The sequence below is a fragment of the Oncorhynchus kisutch genome, linkage group LG30, assembly GCF_002021735.2.
Source record: "Oncorhynchus kisutch isolate 150728-3 linkage group LG30, Okis_V2, whole genome shotgun sequence".
NCBI classification, from domain to species: Eukaryota; Metazoa; Chordata; class Actinopteri; order Salmoniformes; family Salmonidae; genus Oncorhynchus; species Oncorhynchus kisutch.
The window spans coordinates 15098889-15117838 of NC_034203.2; the positions used below are offsets into that span (position 1 = coordinate 15098889).

General features: G+C 39.3%; 6 non-coding genes across 6 annotated transcripts; 4 read left to right on the forward strand and 2 right to left on the reverse strand.

The window, feature by feature from the left end:
• The first annotated feature begins 4020 nt into the window (after nt 1–4020).
• On the forward strand, nt 4021–4092 carry trnap-agg (transfer RNA proline (anticodon AGG)). Its single transcript has one exon. It is a non-coding gene; the product is annotated as a tRNA-Pro (tRNA).
• A 5778-nt stretch (nt 4093–9870) lies between these two features.
• Nucleotides 9871–9942, reverse strand: trnaw-cca (transfer RNA tryptophan (anticodon CCA)). Its single transcript has one exon. It is a non-coding gene; the product is annotated as a tRNA-Trp (tRNA).
• A 748-nt stretch (nt 9943–10690) lies between these two features.
• On the forward strand, nt 10691–10764 carry trnai-aau (transfer RNA isoleucine (anticodon AAU)). The gene has a single exon. It is a non-coding gene; the product is annotated as a tRNA-Ile (tRNA).
• A 628-nt stretch (nt 10765–11392) lies between these two features.
• On the reverse strand, nt 11393–11465 carry trnav-aac (transfer RNA valine (anticodon AAC)). Its single transcript has one exon. It is a non-coding gene; the product is annotated as a tRNA-Val (tRNA).
• Nucleotides 11466–14855: 3390 nt separating this feature from the next.
• trnam-cau (transfer RNA methionine (anticodon CAU)) lies at nt 14856–14928 on the forward strand. The gene has a single exon. It is a non-coding gene; the product is annotated as a tRNA-Met (tRNA).
• A 444-nt stretch (nt 14929–15372) lies between these two features.
• Nucleotides 15373–15444, forward strand: trnag-ucc (transfer RNA glycine (anticodon UCC)). Its single transcript has one exon. It is a non-coding gene; the product is annotated as a tRNA-Gly (tRNA).
• The last annotated feature ends 3506 nt before the right edge of the window (nt 15445–18950 follow it).

An 18950-nucleotide genomic window follows, 5' to 3' on the forward strand; every position in this document is an offset into this window, starting at 1 on the left:
TATTTTGTGAGGGTGCTTTGCTGCAGGAGGGACTGGTGCGCTTCACAAAATAGATTGCATCATGAGGCAGGAAAATTATATGGATATATTGAAGCAACATCTCAAGACATCGGTCAGGAAGTTAAAGCTTGGTCGCAAATGGGTCTTCCAAATGGACAATGACCACAAGCATACTTCCAAATGTTGCAGCAAAATGGCTTAAGGACAACAAAGTCGAGGTATTGGAGTGGCCATCACAAAGCCCTGACCTCAATCCCATAGAAAATTTGTGGGCAGAACTGAAAAAGCATGTGCGAACAAGGAGGCCTACAAACCTGACCCAGTTTCACCAGCTCTGTCAGGAGGAATGGGCCAAAATTCACCCAAATTATTGTGGGAAGCTTGTGGAAGGCTACCTAAAACGTTTGTCTCAAGTTAAACAATTTAATGCTACCAAATACTAATTGAGTGTATTGTAACTTCTGACCACCTAAGAATGTGATGAAAGAAATAAAAGCTGAAGTAAATCATTCTCTCTACTCTTATTCTGACATTTCACATTCTTAAAATAAAGTGGTGATCCTAATTAACCTAAGCCTGGGAATTTTTACTAGGATTAAATGTCAGGAATTGTGCAAAACTGAGTTTAAATGTATTTGGCTAAGGTGTATGTAAACTTCCGACTTCCACAGTATACCTATATATTTAAATTATATTGAAATACAGTTCTTATTAATTCAAATCAGTTTTATTTAGCGTAGCTATTTGTATGTTACTGTCTGTTATTTTTGCCTCAATATATTTCATGATGCGTAGCCTACATGTGCGCAATGATGTGTCAAGTCTTTATTTAGTGCATTATTATAGGGTAAGCATTAGAATAAGCCGCCTCAATAGTTATAGCCATATGTGATAATATCTCATAGGAGCTGATCCATCGTTAGCATTGTGGAATAATTCAAATGTTACCGTAAGATTTGAAAGGGAGAACGCTGATCTAAGAGCGGCACTGTCTTTCTTTCAGTTTTATCAGTATTCCTACCATGTTGTTGTTTTTCTACCATGCTACCATGTTGTTGTCATGTTGTGTTGCTGCATGCTATGTTGCTGTCTTACGTCTCTTTTTCTGTCATGTTGTGTTGTCTCTTTTCGTGATGTTTTTTCCTATATTGTTATTTAATTTATTAAGAGGGCCTTTTGCCTTTTGATAGGCCGCCATTGTAAATAAGAATTTGTTCTTAACTGACTTACATAGTTAAATAAAGGTTCAATAAAAATTAATAAATAAAAGCCACACTTTGCGAACGTTCTCTCTGTATGGTGCTTTGGGAAACGCATGTTAAGAGCTTCGGACGTTATAAGAAATACATATACTTAAAACAAACACTCGTAAGCCTACATTTCTCGTAAGCCTACAAATTCTGCAGTGGAGCAGGTTGAGAGCTTCAAGTTCCTTGCTGTCCACATCACCAACAAACTTTCATGGTCCAAGCACACCAAGACAGTCGTGAAGAGTGCACGACAAAACCTATTCCCCCTCAGGAGACTGAAAAGATTTGGCATGGTTCCTCAGATCCTCAAAAGGTTCTACAGCTGCACCATCAAGAGCATCCTGGTTGCATCACTGCCCGGTATGGCAACTGCTCGGCATCCAACCGCAAGGCACTACATAGGGTAGTGCGAACGGCCCAGTACATCACTGGGGCCAAGCTTCCTGCCATTCAGGACCTCTATACCAGGCGGTGTCAGAGGAAGGCCCTAAAAATTGTCAAAGACTCCAGCCATCCTAGTCAAAGACTGTTCTCTCTGCTACTGCACGGCAAGCGGTACCAGAACTCCAAGTCCAGGTCCAAGAGGTTTCTAAACAGCTTCTACCCCCAAGCCATAAGACTCCTGAACAGCTAATCAAATGGCTACCCCCCTGTATATTTATTTTATTTATTTCAAATCAAATTTTATTTGTCACATACACATGGTTAGCAGATGTTAATGCGAGTGTAGCGAAATGCTTGTGCTTCTAGTTCCGACAATGCAGTAATAACCAACAAGTAATCTAGCTAACAATTCCAAAACCACTACCTTATAGACACAAGTGTAAGGGGATAAAGAATATGTACATAAAGATATATGAATGAGTGATGGTACAGAGAGGCATAGGCAAGATACAGTAGATGGTATTGAGTGCAGTATATACATATGAGATGAGTATGTAAACAAAGTGGCATAGTTAAAGTGGCTAGTGATACATGTATTACATAAAGATGCAGTAGATGATATAGAGTACAGTATATACATATACATATGAGATGAATAATGTAGGGTATGTAAACATTATATTAGGTAGCATTGTTTAAAGTGGCTAGTGATATATTTGACATAATTTCCCATCAATTCCCATTATTAAAGTGGCTGGAGTTGAGTCAGTGTGTTAGCAGCAGCCACTCAATGTTAGTGGTGGCTGTTTAACAGTCTGATGGCCTTGAGATAGAAGCAGTTTTTCAGTCTCTCAGTCCCAGCTTTGATGCACCTGTACTGACCTCGCCTTCTGGATGATAGCGGGATGAACAGGCAGTGGCTCGGGTGGTTGTTGTCCTTGATGATCTTTATGGCCTTCCTGTGACATCGGGTGGTGTAGGTGTCCTGGAGGGCAGGTAGTTTGCCCCCGGTGATGTGTTGTGCAGACCTCACTACCCTCTGGAGAGCCTTACGGTTGTGGGCGGAGCAGTTGCCGTACCAGGCGGTGATACAGCCCGACAGGATGCTCTCGATTGTGCATCTGTAGAAGTTTGTGAGTGCTTGTGTGTACGCCGAGGAACTTAAAACTTACTACCCTCTCCACTACTGTTCCATCGATGTGGATAGGGGGGTGTTCCCTCTGCTGTTTCCTGAAGTCCACAATCATCTCCTTAGTTTTGTTGACTTTGAGTGTGAGGTTATTTTCCTGACACCACACTCCGAGGGCCCTCACCTCCTCCCTGTAGGCCGTCTTCGTCATTGTTGGTAATCAAGCCTACCACTGTTGTGTCGTCCGCAAACTTGATGATTGAGTTGGAGGCGTGCGTGGCCACGCAGTCGTGGGTGAACAGGGAGTACAGGAGAGGGCTCAGAACGCACCTTTATTTAACCAGGTAGGCAAGTTGAGAACAAGTTCTCACTTACAATTGCGACCCGGCCAAGATAAAGAAAAGCAGTTTAACACATACAACAACACAGAGTTACACATGGAGTAAAACAAACATAGTCAATAATACAGTAGAAAAATAAGTCAATATACAATGTGAGCAAATGAGGTGAGATAAGGGAGGTAAAGGCAATAAAAGGCCATGGTGGCAAAGTAAATACAATATAGCAAGTAAAACACTGGAATGGTAGATTTGCAGTGGAAGAATGTGCAAAGTAGAAATATACATTTTGGGATGCAAAGGAGCAAAATAAATAAATACAGTAGGGGGAGAGGTAGTTGTTTTGGCTAAATTATAAATGGGCTATGTACACGTGCAGTAATCTGGTGACAGCTGGTGCTTCAAGCCAGTGAGGGAGGTAAGTGTTTCCAGTTTCAGAGATTTTTGTAGTTCGTTCCAGTCATTGGCAGCAGAGAACTGGAAGGAGAGACAGCCAAAGGAGGAATTGGTTTTGAGGGTGACCAGAGTGCTACAGGTGTGTGCTGCTATGGTGACCAGTGAGCTGAGATAAGGGGGGACTTTACCTAGCAGGGTCTTGTAGATAACCTGGAGCCAGTGGGTTTGGCGACGAGTATGAATGAAGCGAGGGCCAGCCAACTATTGTTATTTTACTGCTAAACTTTAATTACTTGTCACTTTTATTTCTTATTTTATCCGTATTTAACTGCATTGTTGGTTAGGGGCACCTAAGTAAGCATTTCACTGTATACACCTGTTGTATTCGGCGCATGTGACTAATAACATTTTATTTGTATTAATCGCTATTGGGAAACTAAGTCTAGATAATCAAAAATATGGAAGTCAGTACGTTATTTTTATGGCATGAAGAAAACTACATAATTCCGGTAGTGAGTATCTTGGCTCGTTGGTCTAGGGGTATGATTCTCGCTTAGGGTGCGAGAGGTCCCGGGTTCAAATCCCGGACGAGCCCTCCTTTTTCAAAGGATAAATTCGTAAATATATTCTGGTTTCTACTCAGATTTCAGAGCGCTCTCGTCTGAGTGTGCCAGAGCGCAAGATAATTTATGAATGTACGAACGCTCAACACCCGTTGTCAGTAAACCTCGGCAAAAAAAGCCTAATTAAATTGTTGCCAGCAGCACAGTTACAGTCACCAACGCTCTGGATAATATGAAAACGGCCTAACCAGATCTGACAGCGCGAGTAAAATGGTCAGAGTGAGGTGTTCTCTCATTTGTGTCTGGAAGTCGTTAGCCAGTTAGCTTGACTGCAGTTGTAAGGGCAGAACCCTCGGATCAACCCTACTCTATGGGGGGTGATAAGGGACACGTATAAGCCTAGGCAACCGTACCACCTGAAATGACATAACATTTGATTTGATTTGATTTGACATGACACCAAAGACTTAATAACTAACGCCTGCATCGCATGTTAATGAAAGTTATAATGTGCATAGTTTATATTTATATGAATTAAATCGCAACCATAAATGTTAGAAACCTACAAATTTTCCCTGCAAGCAGACATTCCGATGTAGCCTACGGCTTGTGTATTTCCTGTTATCCCTAGGCCTAGAAAAGATTATGTCCAATCTATAGATAATCTGTCTTTCCCTCAACACCTCATGGCATGGTATCTTATCTTATCCTGCTGTATACAATACAGGTAATTTATGACAAATGTATAAAGCATATGATTTCTAAATTTATGAGCACCAGCTAACAGCGTATTAGTCTGGTTTTGTTAGCTAAGGAAAATATGTGGTACATTCTAGGTATTACATTTATTCGCCACAAGAGTGTGACATTGAGACATTTCTCAGGTTAATTTGATATATTTTGATACTAAAATGGGTAATAGTTTATTCTGATGTTGTGAATATGAGATTACACATGGAAACAATATTTTTATTATAGTAAATGAGGAATTATTAGACATTTTTAAATGCACTATACTATCAGAATGACTTTGATACACATTTCAATTGTTCTTTTGTTAGTATATTATAGAGCAGATCTATGGTGTTACGCTCGTCGGTGGAAGGAAGAGTGGACCACTGCGCAGCGTTTGAAAGTGTTCATGATATTTATTTACAAGAAACACTCAAACAAAGATAACAAATCCAAAAACGAAAGCAAACAGTTCCGTCAGGCAGACACTAAACAGAAAATAACACCCCATCAAAACCCAAATGGAAAATCACAACTTATATATGATCCCCAATCAGAGACAACGATAGACAGCTGCCTCTGATTGGGAACCACACTGGCAAAACAACAAAGAAATAGAAAACATAGATTTTCCCACCTGAGTCACACCCTGACCTAACCAAACATAGAGAATAAATAAGGATCTCGAAGGTCAGAGTGTGACATATGGAGAATTGCTGTGGGAGTGCTATTTATATCCCGTGGACTACTCATCATTTATCCATACTGTGTGTTTCCCATGATAGCAGCTTTGGAAATAAATTAACTATCCATCCATTACTCCTTCCTGTGTTGACTCACTGACTTGAGGGACGGGACCAGGAAGGTCACAGTAGCATTGCTTCGCATAGGCGTCCAGTAATTTGGAGGGTTTTTCCCCCCGAAATTGACACTGATAGTACAGTGAGTTTGATATATAATGGGTAGATGTATGGTGACTTGACATTTGGATGAACAGACCAACAGGACTGCCATGGGCAAGTCCCTTGACGGGTACCAGGAATGGTGGAAGGACAATCTGAAGGTAATTATCTTTACACACAACACAGCAGTGTACAGTCCTCCAGAGTATTCACTCTATCGCCTGCTATTTGGAGGGGATCCGCAGCAGTTAACTGACATAAACAATGCAATTGTATATAACATTGCATTTACTGTAGTGGAATGTTTTTCGATTGACTTAGTGTTTTTCTTTTGCTGTTTTTGTATACCGTACTTTGAAGTCACTGATACTCCACCTGATGTGGTGGAAGTTGTCGAACCAGATCAGAACGACTTTGAAGACCACCTTCAGGCACCGACTGAGGAGGATGTGGAGGATTTTGACCAAAATTATAGTCAGCTGTTAATTTATTTTCTGCCCTTCCAAGAGATATATAAGAGATGTATTTGTAATAATATGAAATAAAATTGCATTTATTTCTACTATCAATTAAGGTGAGACTGAAAATGGACAGGGCGCATGAGAAGGAGAGTCACCTGAGAAGAATCAAGGGGACAAAGAGCTTTGACATCTGGCTGAATGACTTGGCTTGGAAGAAGGATGAAAGGAAGGCGAGACCCGGGAAAGCTTGGTGCTCTTTCGCTCCTAGCTGGGGTCCACATCCGTTAAGGTGAATATAACATCACAGAAGATAACTATTTGCATTTGCTGCCTTGTGGGCGGCATCGCCATGCTGTCAGCAGTACCAACGCTGGCCCAGGGGTTTCTCCAAATAGTCAATCTCAAGGCTAACCACTGGGTCTCGTTAAGTAACCGCCACTTCCTGGTAGGTACTGTTAAGGTGTATGACTCCATGGGCATGACACCACCCTGGAGTTTTTCTCACAACTCATCTCTATATTTTCCAGGGACCATCCCTTACCAACCTCACTGACATCAAAAATTAGACAGGTATCCTTTATTTTCTGTCTACCATTAACATTATTGCATGTCTAATCAAACATTACTATTACTATTTACTAATAACTATTTTTACATACCTGATAATCATTAAACCTGTGTGTTTGCTTGTTTACGTCTGTCTCCTTCCCGGTTCCCTTTACTCTGCTCCTGTTCTCCAGGATCTAGGGATTCTGACACCCAGACATGAATCCACCTGATGTCCTCCATTACCAACCACCCTCCAACTTTTCATTACATCAGCTACTGTTATTGTCAAGTTTCATCATCTGCTAAGAAAGAGCAAGACAACTATCATACTGGGCACATAATGTGAGCTGCACAGATTAGCTAAAAACACGAGCACTGCAAACACTCAGAACAAAGAGGGCAGCAGCGCCTGGACTTTGAACTTTCCCTCTTAGAGTCCACTACCTGTTGAAAAACAAGTGACAGGCAGAACCTCCCATCCACACAAGACCCCCATCCTCTCTAATCCACACACTAGAATTCTGTATTTCAGTCTAATTGCCATGTGAGTGTACAAAAAATCTGAAAGTAAATTGACACATGTACAAAAAAAATATCAATGGTTATGTATTTAAATCTGAAATATTGCTAGATTGGTTTTCACAGCTGTTTCATAAGGTGTTTGTTATTGTCAATTGTAATGTATCCCTTGAAGGTATTGGTTAGTTCAACATTATTCATTGTATCATAAGACATACAATAGATATATATTCAACCACAATGGTGTACTAATGAGCTATGATTTTTTAAAATCATAATTGAGGACTACAATTATTTCAGTAAGGGAATGCCTGCTTAAAATGAAAACATGCCAGCCGGACAAGCCAGTGTATGAATCAAATGAATTTGCTTATGAATGGAGTGGAAATTAGTTCACTTTGTGATCTGTAAGGTAGGTAACATTAATGTGTGTGTGTGTGTGTGTGGGGGGGGGGGGGGGGGGGGGGGCATTGAAATGATATAATATTAACCCTGATGCCTGTTTATTCATAAACAGCAGAAGATGGTAAATACCATTAATCAAAATGGTTAGCCTATGCAAATTAATAGGAATACATTTAGCCTAATTGGTAATATGACATGAGGAAAAGTCGGGATCCTAGTCAAGCTTTTGTTTGTAAATTCCAGATTAAATATAGGTCTTCATGTGTATCAAATCTTTAGGCAATTATGGGCTAAATCAATGACAAACAGCTTAAATGTTCATTATGACCTGTGATCGAAACAGGCTGTGGTGTTTTCGGATCCATTTAGTCTAAGAATATGCATAAGAATGCAACTGCACTGAAATGAATAGCCTGATTCAATTGGGATTCTCCTGAATAATAAATGTTTTTATATGTTAAGCTGTTTTGGTCTATGCATAGACCCCATACCGATTCTAACTTTTTGGTATTTTGCATTAGGCATAGCTCTACATTGCAGAGCATTTAATTAACCAACCACATTTTCCTGGGGTGTTTAGGCTGCTCAAAACCTTCGATAGACTAGTAGACTGCGGAAATAGTCGTGGAGTTTATCATTGTTATAGCCTAGATCGCTTTATAAAATCTGTACCGTTGCTTTTCCTATGGCTAAGCAAACAAGTGGTAGCCTATGCTTTTTGTCCATCTCTATAACAAGGCCTACATCCTCACATACGCCCTCAATTCAAACCCTGCTTTTAACCATCTCCACAGAAATGTATTGAAGATAGATTGCATGGTGACAGTGATTGTCTGTTAATCCAGTAAATTGGGAAGTGGGGGGGGGGGAACGAGGTCAAATCATGACATCAGTGATTTTCATGTCAGAGAAAGATGACAGAAATTCAGAGTTGGATGACTGTTCAAAACAAAAATCCTTGACCGAGCTCGTTTATTTTTAGTTCCCAGTTGTCTTGAACGCACTGAAGTCGGAAGATCAGAATTTGCAGACTTCCGAGTTGTTTTGAATGCGCCACTAGAGACCTAGACTACCCCCAACAAAGAAAAGGAAAGGGGGATACATAGTCAGTTGTCCAACTGAATGTATTCAACTGAAATGTATTTTCCGCATTTAACCCAACCCCTCTGAATCAGAGAGGTGCGGGGGCTGCCTAAACCGAAATCCACGTATTCATGGGTTAACTGCCTTGCCCGGGAAAAATGACATAAAAAGTTTATTGTCAGCTTTGGGATTCAATCTAGCAACCTTACAATTACTGGCCCACCACCCTAACTACTAGGCTGCCAAGAAGCCCTTATGTTTGTATTGATGCAAGAAATAGGCATATCTACACAGTAATGGTGGCTGTGATACCAACTAGCCTAATCATTTTTGCATTGAGATGATCGTCCTATTTTAGCTAAGTCGACAAATGAAATTGATGAACTCAACAGACACTTAAACTAACACGTAATGCGTAACACATGTAGTAACATCATAATAAACTTACATGCAAACGGACATGTGACGTGTCAGTGACACGTTACGCGACGTGAACACTACGTCTACATGACGTGTACGTGTCACGTGACATGAATGCGTCGGCAGTTTGACGCCTTAGAAACAAACTTGTCTCCATTGACAGTCAATGTTAATTAATGGTGTTATTTTATGGCGCTTGGAAGACGTTAGGTGACTTGGTGAGAGTTATCAGTAGCTTCACCAATTCTGGCATGAATCACCCCCCATACCACTCCTCGACCAGAGCGTCCAGCGTGCGCTCTGAACACTCCGAGAGCAGAGCGAAACGTTCTGAATTTACAAACGCCCAGAGCGCTCTCAGTACTGCAGATTGAATTTACTAACACACCCAAAGTGTACACTCTTTCAGTTATAATTTTATCCAAAATATTTTACAATATTTCAGATTGAATACGGTCGAAATTTGTATATTCATATTGTTATAGATCCTTTGTAAACAGAGTACATACCCATTACACACGTGCAAGCAGAGACAAGTATGAGGTTAAATATTTAAATATTGTCCTGGCAATGGCATGTTGTTTGCTTACGTTTGTCTGGGGCTTACATTTTGAATGTTAGATTAGATATTAAAACAGTTTTAACTTTAGTTCACGACATACTCACCGATTCTATAGTTTGGAGCTAGCTATGTGGCAACACTTAGAGTTTTTCAATTATAACAGACCATTAAAAATATTGACCCCGACGTGATTTGAACACGCAACCTTCTGATCTGGAGTCAGACGCGCTACCGTTGCGCCACGAGGTCTGAAACCACAGGATGGCCATTCATATATGTGACTGTGTCTAAAATACATTTCATGTTGGTATGTCTAGTTTTTCACAGAGAATGGTGGCAGATTACAAACGTGAAATCGACTGTTTGCAATATTCTGTTATAATTTGCTTGGAGCAACTGCAGTTTCCCATTTACTACAGATTGTAAGGTTTAGCGACTAGTGCTTTTTGAGGTCGGTTCGGTTTCGGTTCAATTATTTAAAAAATAATCACGGTTTTTGATTTCGGTTTTGATAATTTAAAAAAATATGAAATGCATTATGAAATAATAACGTTACAGTGATTGTATACAACATCTGTTATTTCTTTATAATTTGACCAGAACAAATGGACAGGGTTGACAAGGGGACACAATAGCTTTATGAAAATGTAAATATGATTAAAATAGTCCAATGAAAGTAATTAAAGACAGTTAAGTGCATGTCTGTAACAGGGTGGACATATTATATGGCTGATTCACTGAAAATGTGTTTATAATTAATGAAGTGCTGGAGCTTGGCCAATTTTTTTTTCCACAAGTCTAATATTTCCCTTTTTATAGTAAAACAGAAAAGGAATATAAATTCGGAAATAAAAATGGAAAATGTTGCATGGTCCAAATGGTACTGTTTTGTGATATTGACCCATGCCCATTGCGTAAAACGATAAAACTAGTCATAGCACTCAACTTTGTCTGCTGAGAAGGTTCTAAGTCATAACTTTTTTCTTGTAGTACATATGGCCGGTTAGCTCAGTTGGTTAGAGCGTCGTGCTAATAACGCGAAGGTCGCGGGTTCGATACCCGTACTGCCCACAGACTTTTCTTTTCTTGTATTACTAGTTGAATCTTTAGTGCATTTGGTACCATATGCCAATGTGCATGTCTCATTAAATGTTAAAAGCAAACGTATACAAGTGGTCCTACTAAGTGACATTGATATTTGCAATAATTTACTGTTTAAATTAGAATAGATCTCTCAAATTCAAATCTGGACCTTGAAGCCAGTTCCACTGCTTTTTTTCATTCTTCTCATCTAATCAAGGACTGATTTAGACCTGGGACACCAGGTGGGTGCAGATTGGCAGTCTAAGCAGTAATGTTATTTTTTACTGGTTTTTAGGCAGCTACAACATAGATTACATGAATTGATGGGGAGATACAGACATCATAAAACCAACATAGATTTACACAACTGATGCCTCACATCAAATCATGAATGTAAAAGGACAAATTTTGTACTTCAGTTGCAGTTTTCCACACGGATGAAATACACTATATGACCAAAAGTATGTGGACACTTGCTTGTCAAACATGTCATTCCAAAATCAGACGTGTCCAGTTAGTTATTTGATAGAACAGAACACGAGCAGTACTCCAGACTTCCAGGGTAGGATTTGAAGACAACAAGGAATAGATTTGATTCCTAGGGTGATGTAAAAAGTGTTTCCGCCCGGTCTCGAACCGGGGACCTTTCGCGTGTTAGGCGAACGTGATAACCACTACACTACGGAAACTGGAAGAACTAGGTAAGGGGTAATTATAATGTACGGGAGTCGCAAAAACCTTACAACCGGTTTATAGAATAGGTACATGGAGTAATTGGTCAAGATTATACCGTTATTAGCCTATAGGGCAAGTCATTTAAAGAAATGGTCTAGGATTACTATTTGCACTCACATACATTCTTCAATCCCAATCCTTTGTATCACAAGGTTAGAGAAGGCCTGCTTAGCATTTTCATGTTGCACACTAACAATCATGGCGCCAGAGAAGACAGCTGACGTTTTACGTGCTCCTAACCGAATGTGTTTTTTTGTTGTTGTTTTTTTGCGTTATTCTTTTTTAAAACTTATTTAGTACATAATGTTGCTTGTTTTGCTAGAACACATCAGTCATTGGCTTCATCAATAAGTGCATCAATGACGTCGACCCCACGGTGACCATTCGTACATACCGCAACCAGAAGCCATGGACTACAGACCACATCCGCACTGAGCTAAAGGCTAGAGCTGCCACTTTCAAGGAGCGGGACTCTTTAAAAAAAAATTTTATTTCACCTTTATTTAACCAGGTAGGCTAGTTGAGAACAAGTTCTCATTTGCAACTGCGACCTGGCCAAGATAAAGCATAGCAGTGTGAACAGACAACACAGAGTTACACATGGAGTAAACAATTAACAACACAATAACACTCTAACCTGTAAGCTTATAAGAAATCCCGCTATGCCCTCCGACGAACCATCAAACAGGACTAAGATCGAATCGTCAGATGTGGCAGGGCTTGCCAACCATTATAGACTACAAAGGGAAGCAGAGCCAAGAGCTGCCCAGTGACACGAGCCTACCAGACGAGCCAAACTACTTGTATGCTCGCTACAAGGCAAATAATACTGAAACATGCATGAGAGCACCAGCTGTTCCGGATGACTGTGTGATCACGCTCTCCGCCATAAAACTCCTGAACATCTAATCATAGTCTCGCTATTGTTATTTTACTGCTGCTCTTGAATTACTTGTTCCTTTTCTTTCTTATTTTTATTCGTTTTTTAAAACTGCATTGTTGGTTATGGGCTTGTATGTAAGCATTTCACTGTAAGGTCTACAGCTGTTTTATTCGACACATGTGACTAATACAATTTGATTTGATTTGAACATTTGATGTACACTATAGGGCTGAGTCGAAAAGAGAGGTGGTGGCTCACATTTCAGGTGCATGTTACATTTGGAGAGTGTGTGTGACCAGGCAAATGTGGCTCAGCTGTCTGCCAGTTGGGAAGAACCACACATTGAAAACTTAACAAAGGAGGGCCCTCAATTCATTGTTCGGATCAACTATTTTCAGACCTCATATTATATATTGTCTTCAGATAGTATAATTAACTATCTAATGTCATTGTCAATTGGCTGTGTCCCTTGCTGACTTCTATTTGGAAATGTATAATCTAATGTACTGTAACAAAAAATAAATATAATAATTTATATTATCAGAAACTTTATACTAAACTATAAGTGGCAAAAAATATCATTGTTTGATTATTTTGTCCTGCCCAATCATATTAAGCCTAATCATATTAATATGACAACATTTTCCAATCAGAAACGTTTTTTCACAATCTGTTTCTCAGTGTCACGAGTTCCGCCGAAGTCGGTCATTCTCCTTGTTCGGGTGGCGTTCGGTGGCCGACGTCACCGGCTTTCTAGCCACCGCCGATCCACTTTTCATTTTCCATTGTTTGTCTTTTCACACCTTGTTTCACTCAACTAATTACTTGTTTATTATTTAACCCTCTGTTCCCCATGTGGTATTTTGTGAGTGATTGTTTATTGTATTTTCGGTCTGTCATGGTGTGCGTGTATTTGTTACTGTGTATATTTGACATTTTGAGTAAAAGTACGTTGATTACTCATATCTGCTGTCATGCGCCTGACTTTCTACATCAGCTACACTTAGGACCCATTACACTCAGTTTGATGCAAGCCTCCTTGGCACCCCCTGACAACCGTGGGTCGAGGAAATTTCTGGTTGCGACAACCAATCATATTGCCGTCCGCAACCAGGACGTTACCAATAATTGCACTCGCCAACCAATCCGAGATGCCAGTGCAACCAAGAGGTAATCAATAATTAACCAATGAGGATATAGCTATGGCCGGACCTTTAAACTCGAGAAGAGGACAATGGAAAAAATATATTTCCTCTCAGGTAATTTTATTCGGGAGTTATCTTTATTTTCTGATGTATTTACTATGAGCTATGGCGGGACCTTTAAAAGCTAGAATTAGACCATGGAAAAACATATTTCCTCTCAGGTTATTTTGGCGAGATATCTTTCTTTTCTGTAGTAACGTTAGCTACAATTATTGTTGTCTGCCTTTTTCATTCATCATCATCGATCAGAATATCTAGCAGGTAAGATCAGTGTATTAGGCTGCAGTAATATGTTAGCACGGTTATCAAGACCGTGCTAACATATTACTGCAGCCTAATACACTGATCTTACCTGCTAGATATTCTGATCGATGATGATGAATGAAAAAGGCAGACAGTGTCGCTACAGTAACGCTATCTAACGCGTTAGTGAACTGGTTGTTATCGAACTGGATGTTATCGAAGTAACGTCAGCTAGTTTAACTCTGACCAAAATAGTCTGTTAACCCAACTATTTCCATACTAAACTGGAGTTATTATTTGCTTATTACAATAGCTAGCAATCTAAACAGTGTATTTTGGAAAAAAAAGTTGTTTTTCAAACCTCTTTTTTCTATTTTAATGTAGCTATTTGGACTAGACATAGCTATAGGGCAAACACTGTCTTGATATCAAATAGGCTAGGGTCATCATGTTAATTATGAATCAAAAGACACAAGCCATATCCTATGCTCTTGCTTATGCTGGTGTGTCTGTTTGTGGTATAAATGTCCTTTAGCAAGTAGCTTATTAAGATAACAACACAAGTAGCTACAGTTGATATACTTAATTTTATTGACCCATCTATTAATCCAGTCTGCTCACTGATTAAAATGTATATTATTTATGCTTATTAAATACAAACTTTCCCCTTTATTTTCACAGCAGACATGGAGCCCAGGTTCAGAAAACTGCCAAATGGAAGCCTTGTCTTAACGGACAGTAAGGATTCCAGGAGTTACAGGACAAAAACTGCTAAAAGAGCATGGAGCAGGGCTGTGTCTCCAGACAAAGTGGTGTTACAAAATAAGTTACAAACAACATAAAAATAAAAAAAAGACTAAATACAAAAATGACAAAATAGCACAGTTGGTTAGGAGCCCGTAAAACAGCAGCTATACCCTCCGGCGCCATGGGTTAAACATGGTGTACACCGTCCAACGAAATGTACATGAATTGACCATTCTTCCATGATGTAATTATCAGTTATAACAGAAGCCTCCTTAGCGCAGTAGGTAGCGCGTCAGTCTCATAATCTGAAGGTCGTGAGTTCGATCCTCACAGGGGGCAGTAGTTTTACCAACAGTCTCTTTAGCCCACGGGAGAGTAAAATGTTGGCAACATAATTTAGTGTCTGTCATCTGCCGAAATTGTTTTTATATCAAATTCAAACACTTCAATTGGCTAATGGTAGGTTGTAGAGGTGCTATAATGCAAAGTGTGTTACAATGCAAAGATTGTTTAGCCTAACATTAAAATGAAATTGATCTGGTAATGTAAAACGTAGGCTTTCTTTCACTTACCCTTTCAAAAGCGGACCGTTACAGCTAATTTAGATACGCAGTGTTTCGCGTAGTTTTCTTCTGAGCTGTGTACTCGGGTTCGATTCCCGGCCAGTGAAATAAGGTATTTTGTTTCACTCACCCATTGAAATTAACCGCTTCTTGTAACTTGTTAGGAATATATTTTATGTCACTTTCAAAAATTGAAATCTCCGAGGTAAATTTCAGCTAAGCGTTGGTGGTATAGTGGTGAGCATAGCTGCCTTCCAAGCAGTTGACCCGGGTTCGATTCCCGGCCAACGCAGCTCATTTTTGTGTTAATAAGAATAAAATACTGAAGTTTTATTCTAGTCATGTGGTTTTTACTCTCTTTTACTTTGTTCTGTTCTATCGCTTTCTTTTTATCCATCCAGCCCTGAGTTCTGTTTCATTGACATGGCATGCAGTGTATTCAAAGGGCAGGGATGGGGTGGCCTGAAACTACTCTGCCATGTGTTCTCTCAATGATTTAGGCTGCAGCATGTTTTTCTTTCAGTTAACAACCTTTATTTTAGCCTTTATTTTGATTTGGACAAATAACAGTGTATCACTAACACACATACACATATATTCAATATATATATATTTTTTTACATAACATGTTGATAGTCAAAAGCCCCTTGCAGGAATAGGATGTGTCTCGCCTGCCATCCTGTACCTTTGCCCCTATACTCTTGATTATCGACCCCTGCCTGCCTTGACCTGTTACCTGCCCCTGTTGCTATAATAAACGTTGTATCTATTCCTAATAGATATTGATGATATCTGCATTATTACCATAATTATTTACCATTATGAACACTACCCATGTTTTTGACATGATACATGTTTGAAATTATTGGGAGTTTAAACAATTATTTTTGCCAAATACTTTATTACACAAACAACATTTTTTGAATTCTATACCAAAATTACAAAAATTTTGGATTGAATTGAATAATCTTAAAACATTATCCCTTGTGAATAACAACAAGAATAACATCTTCCTGAATCATATTTTTTCTGAGTGAATATAATTGCACTAGAATTGACGTTTTTTAAAAATGTTATATTTATTATAGTTATTACCTTCTTGTTTAGACCTGTGTTTTGTTTTGTTAAATGTTTGATGTAGGGATGGATGTAAATTGTTGATTTTGTATGATGAATAAATAAAAATCGGAGTACAATTATTGTAGGAATTGACAGGCACGAGGGGTCTTTCATGACGTCGAGAGATGCGATTTGAGATCCGAAGGAACAGCGTTTGCACTGTGTTGATAATTTCTGGTGAGTTATTTGCCAAGTTATATCATATGTTCATCAATGAAAATTCTGGAAAGTTCATGGTGTGTGCGCCAGTGGACTTTTGCCAGAGGAGAGAGAGATACATTTGCGCAGCAGGTCAAATAATGATATACAGACTAGATAGCCAATTCTAGATAGTCAATTCAAATCATATTGTGTAGTTTGGCAGGGTTATTTCGATAGTTAACTATTTAGCTATTAGCATGTATTCATGTCGTGTCCGATGTCCTAAAATAACTTTTAACCGCAAATGGTTGTTGAAACCAACGCTGCATACCCGGTTGTAAAACCGTCTCTCAAGCGCTCAAAATTTGCTAGGATTCTCTTCTATTCAATACTGGCCATGTAATTCTGACAAAGTCAAAAAAACATTTGATTAGCCTAATTGAGAAGTAACTCCTATGCTGTCATGATCTCTCCTGAACGCGGAATATTTTAACCTTACAAATAGATACACGTCTTAGTTCGCTACATCGCCTACCCTAGCCATTTAATCCCTGGTTCATTGAATGAGGGAATCATTTTTTATAAAGACATAAAACCTATTTGGTTGTAATTGTAGTGTTGCAGGGTGGTCAACCATCCCGGAGAGTCCTCGGGAGCTATTGGATGTGCAGGCTTTTGTTCCAACCCAGTTGAACACACCACATTGTAAAAAATAAAATCAACTGCTCAGCAGGACCTTGATAAACTGACTCTGGTGTGTTTGAGCAGGGTTGGATCAAAAGCCTGCACACCCAGTAGCTCTGCAAATGGAGGATTGACGGACCACATGTGTTTTAATCAGTAGCCTGTCAGTGCAGTATTTTACTTTGTGGGGGGTTGAGTGCCTTGCTCAAGGCCACAACGCAGGAGATATATAATACATGGTATCAGAGACTAGCAGCATTCCATTGTCAATACCAGTGATAATAATTAATGTTATTTTGCGAAGTGGTACCTTGCATCCTACCACACCATTTTAAGTCACCTTTTTGGCCCACGGTGTCACAGATGTTTGTTTTTGCTTTTTAGCTTTTTTTTGTTGACTTTTCGGACATGTAAAGAATCAGTCCTACTTGCCCGAATGACAAGTCTCGAAAAAAGTTCATGTGGAGCACTGGTCTAAAGGGATAGTCCATGGTAGCCCGTCATTATAAATAAGAATTGGTTCTTAACTGACTCCTAGTTAAATAAAATAAATTGTGTGCTTTGCAATTTCACCAGCTGAGGGCAGTATAGTACACTAAACAGTCCTGTATTTGCTCCAGCATGGTTGTCAGAAAGTTCGTTTTTTCCATAATCACAGGCAAAATAGCCATTTACAGCTGCGTGTTCGGGTAAATTTTTCACTGTCACCATTCACCAAAATATTATTCAGTCACCTGGAATTTGATTCCTAAGACCATATAGGCCTATTTGCATAATAAATAATTGTTTAAAATATTTTTTATAAAAGTTGTTTTATAAAGCCTGATATGTCAGATTGTCAAACTCAAGTGACACTTTGAATTCCAGTAAAGCTGTATATTTTGAATTAATCAACCATGCCCTGTATTGGGTTAAATAGGTTAATTTGCGGTTAAATATGTCATTATCTATACTGTTTTATAAACTGGGTGGTTCAAGCCCTGAATGCTGATCGGCTGAAAGCCATGGTATATCAGACTGTATACCACCGGTATGCCCCAAAATGACTTCTTACTGTTCTAATTAAGTTGGTAACCAGTGTATAAAAGCCTTAAAGGACCTCGGGGGTTTGTGGTATATGGCCAATATACCATGGCTAACGGCTGTATCCAGGCACTGTGTCGTGCATAAAAACAGCCCTTTGCCATTGTATATTGGCCATACACCAAATATAAATATCCAACCCACTGGGCATAGACGTCAAATGAACGTTTATTCCACGTTGGTTTAACCTAATTTTATTGAAATGACGTGGAAACAATGTTGATTCAACCGGTGTGTGCCCATTCGATATTATGTACATAGCAGGCTATTGAGCATACTAGGGCTGCCTACCTCTTCTGCTTGTTCTTTTTTTATTTGACTCTGATTATTGCTTATTGTACTTCGATGTTGAGGGAGCTAGCGCACAAGCATTTCGATGAACCTTTTATACCGTGACGAATAACATTTGATTTGATTTTGGTCTCCTTCGTTGTGTTTTGGGTGTGACAGATCTAAAGTGTAGGCTATGGATTTCCCAGGTCTAATACATGAATAAAATGTCAACATGACCTAAAAGGAATCGCCAGTGACCCACCAATGCACTGGCGATTCCTTTTAGACCATATGGGAACACTAGAAATAGTTTTATGTCAATGCACAATCTATCATGAAGCCATATGTTATGTTTAGTATTACATTGGTATTGATTACTGCATTGTTGCAGTAAGAGCTCGCAAGAAAGGCATTTCACTGTGTGCACGTGCCATTAAAAACGTGACACTTGAAATATAGCCTACAGAAAATCTTTGATGAAATGAAATGGCCCAACCT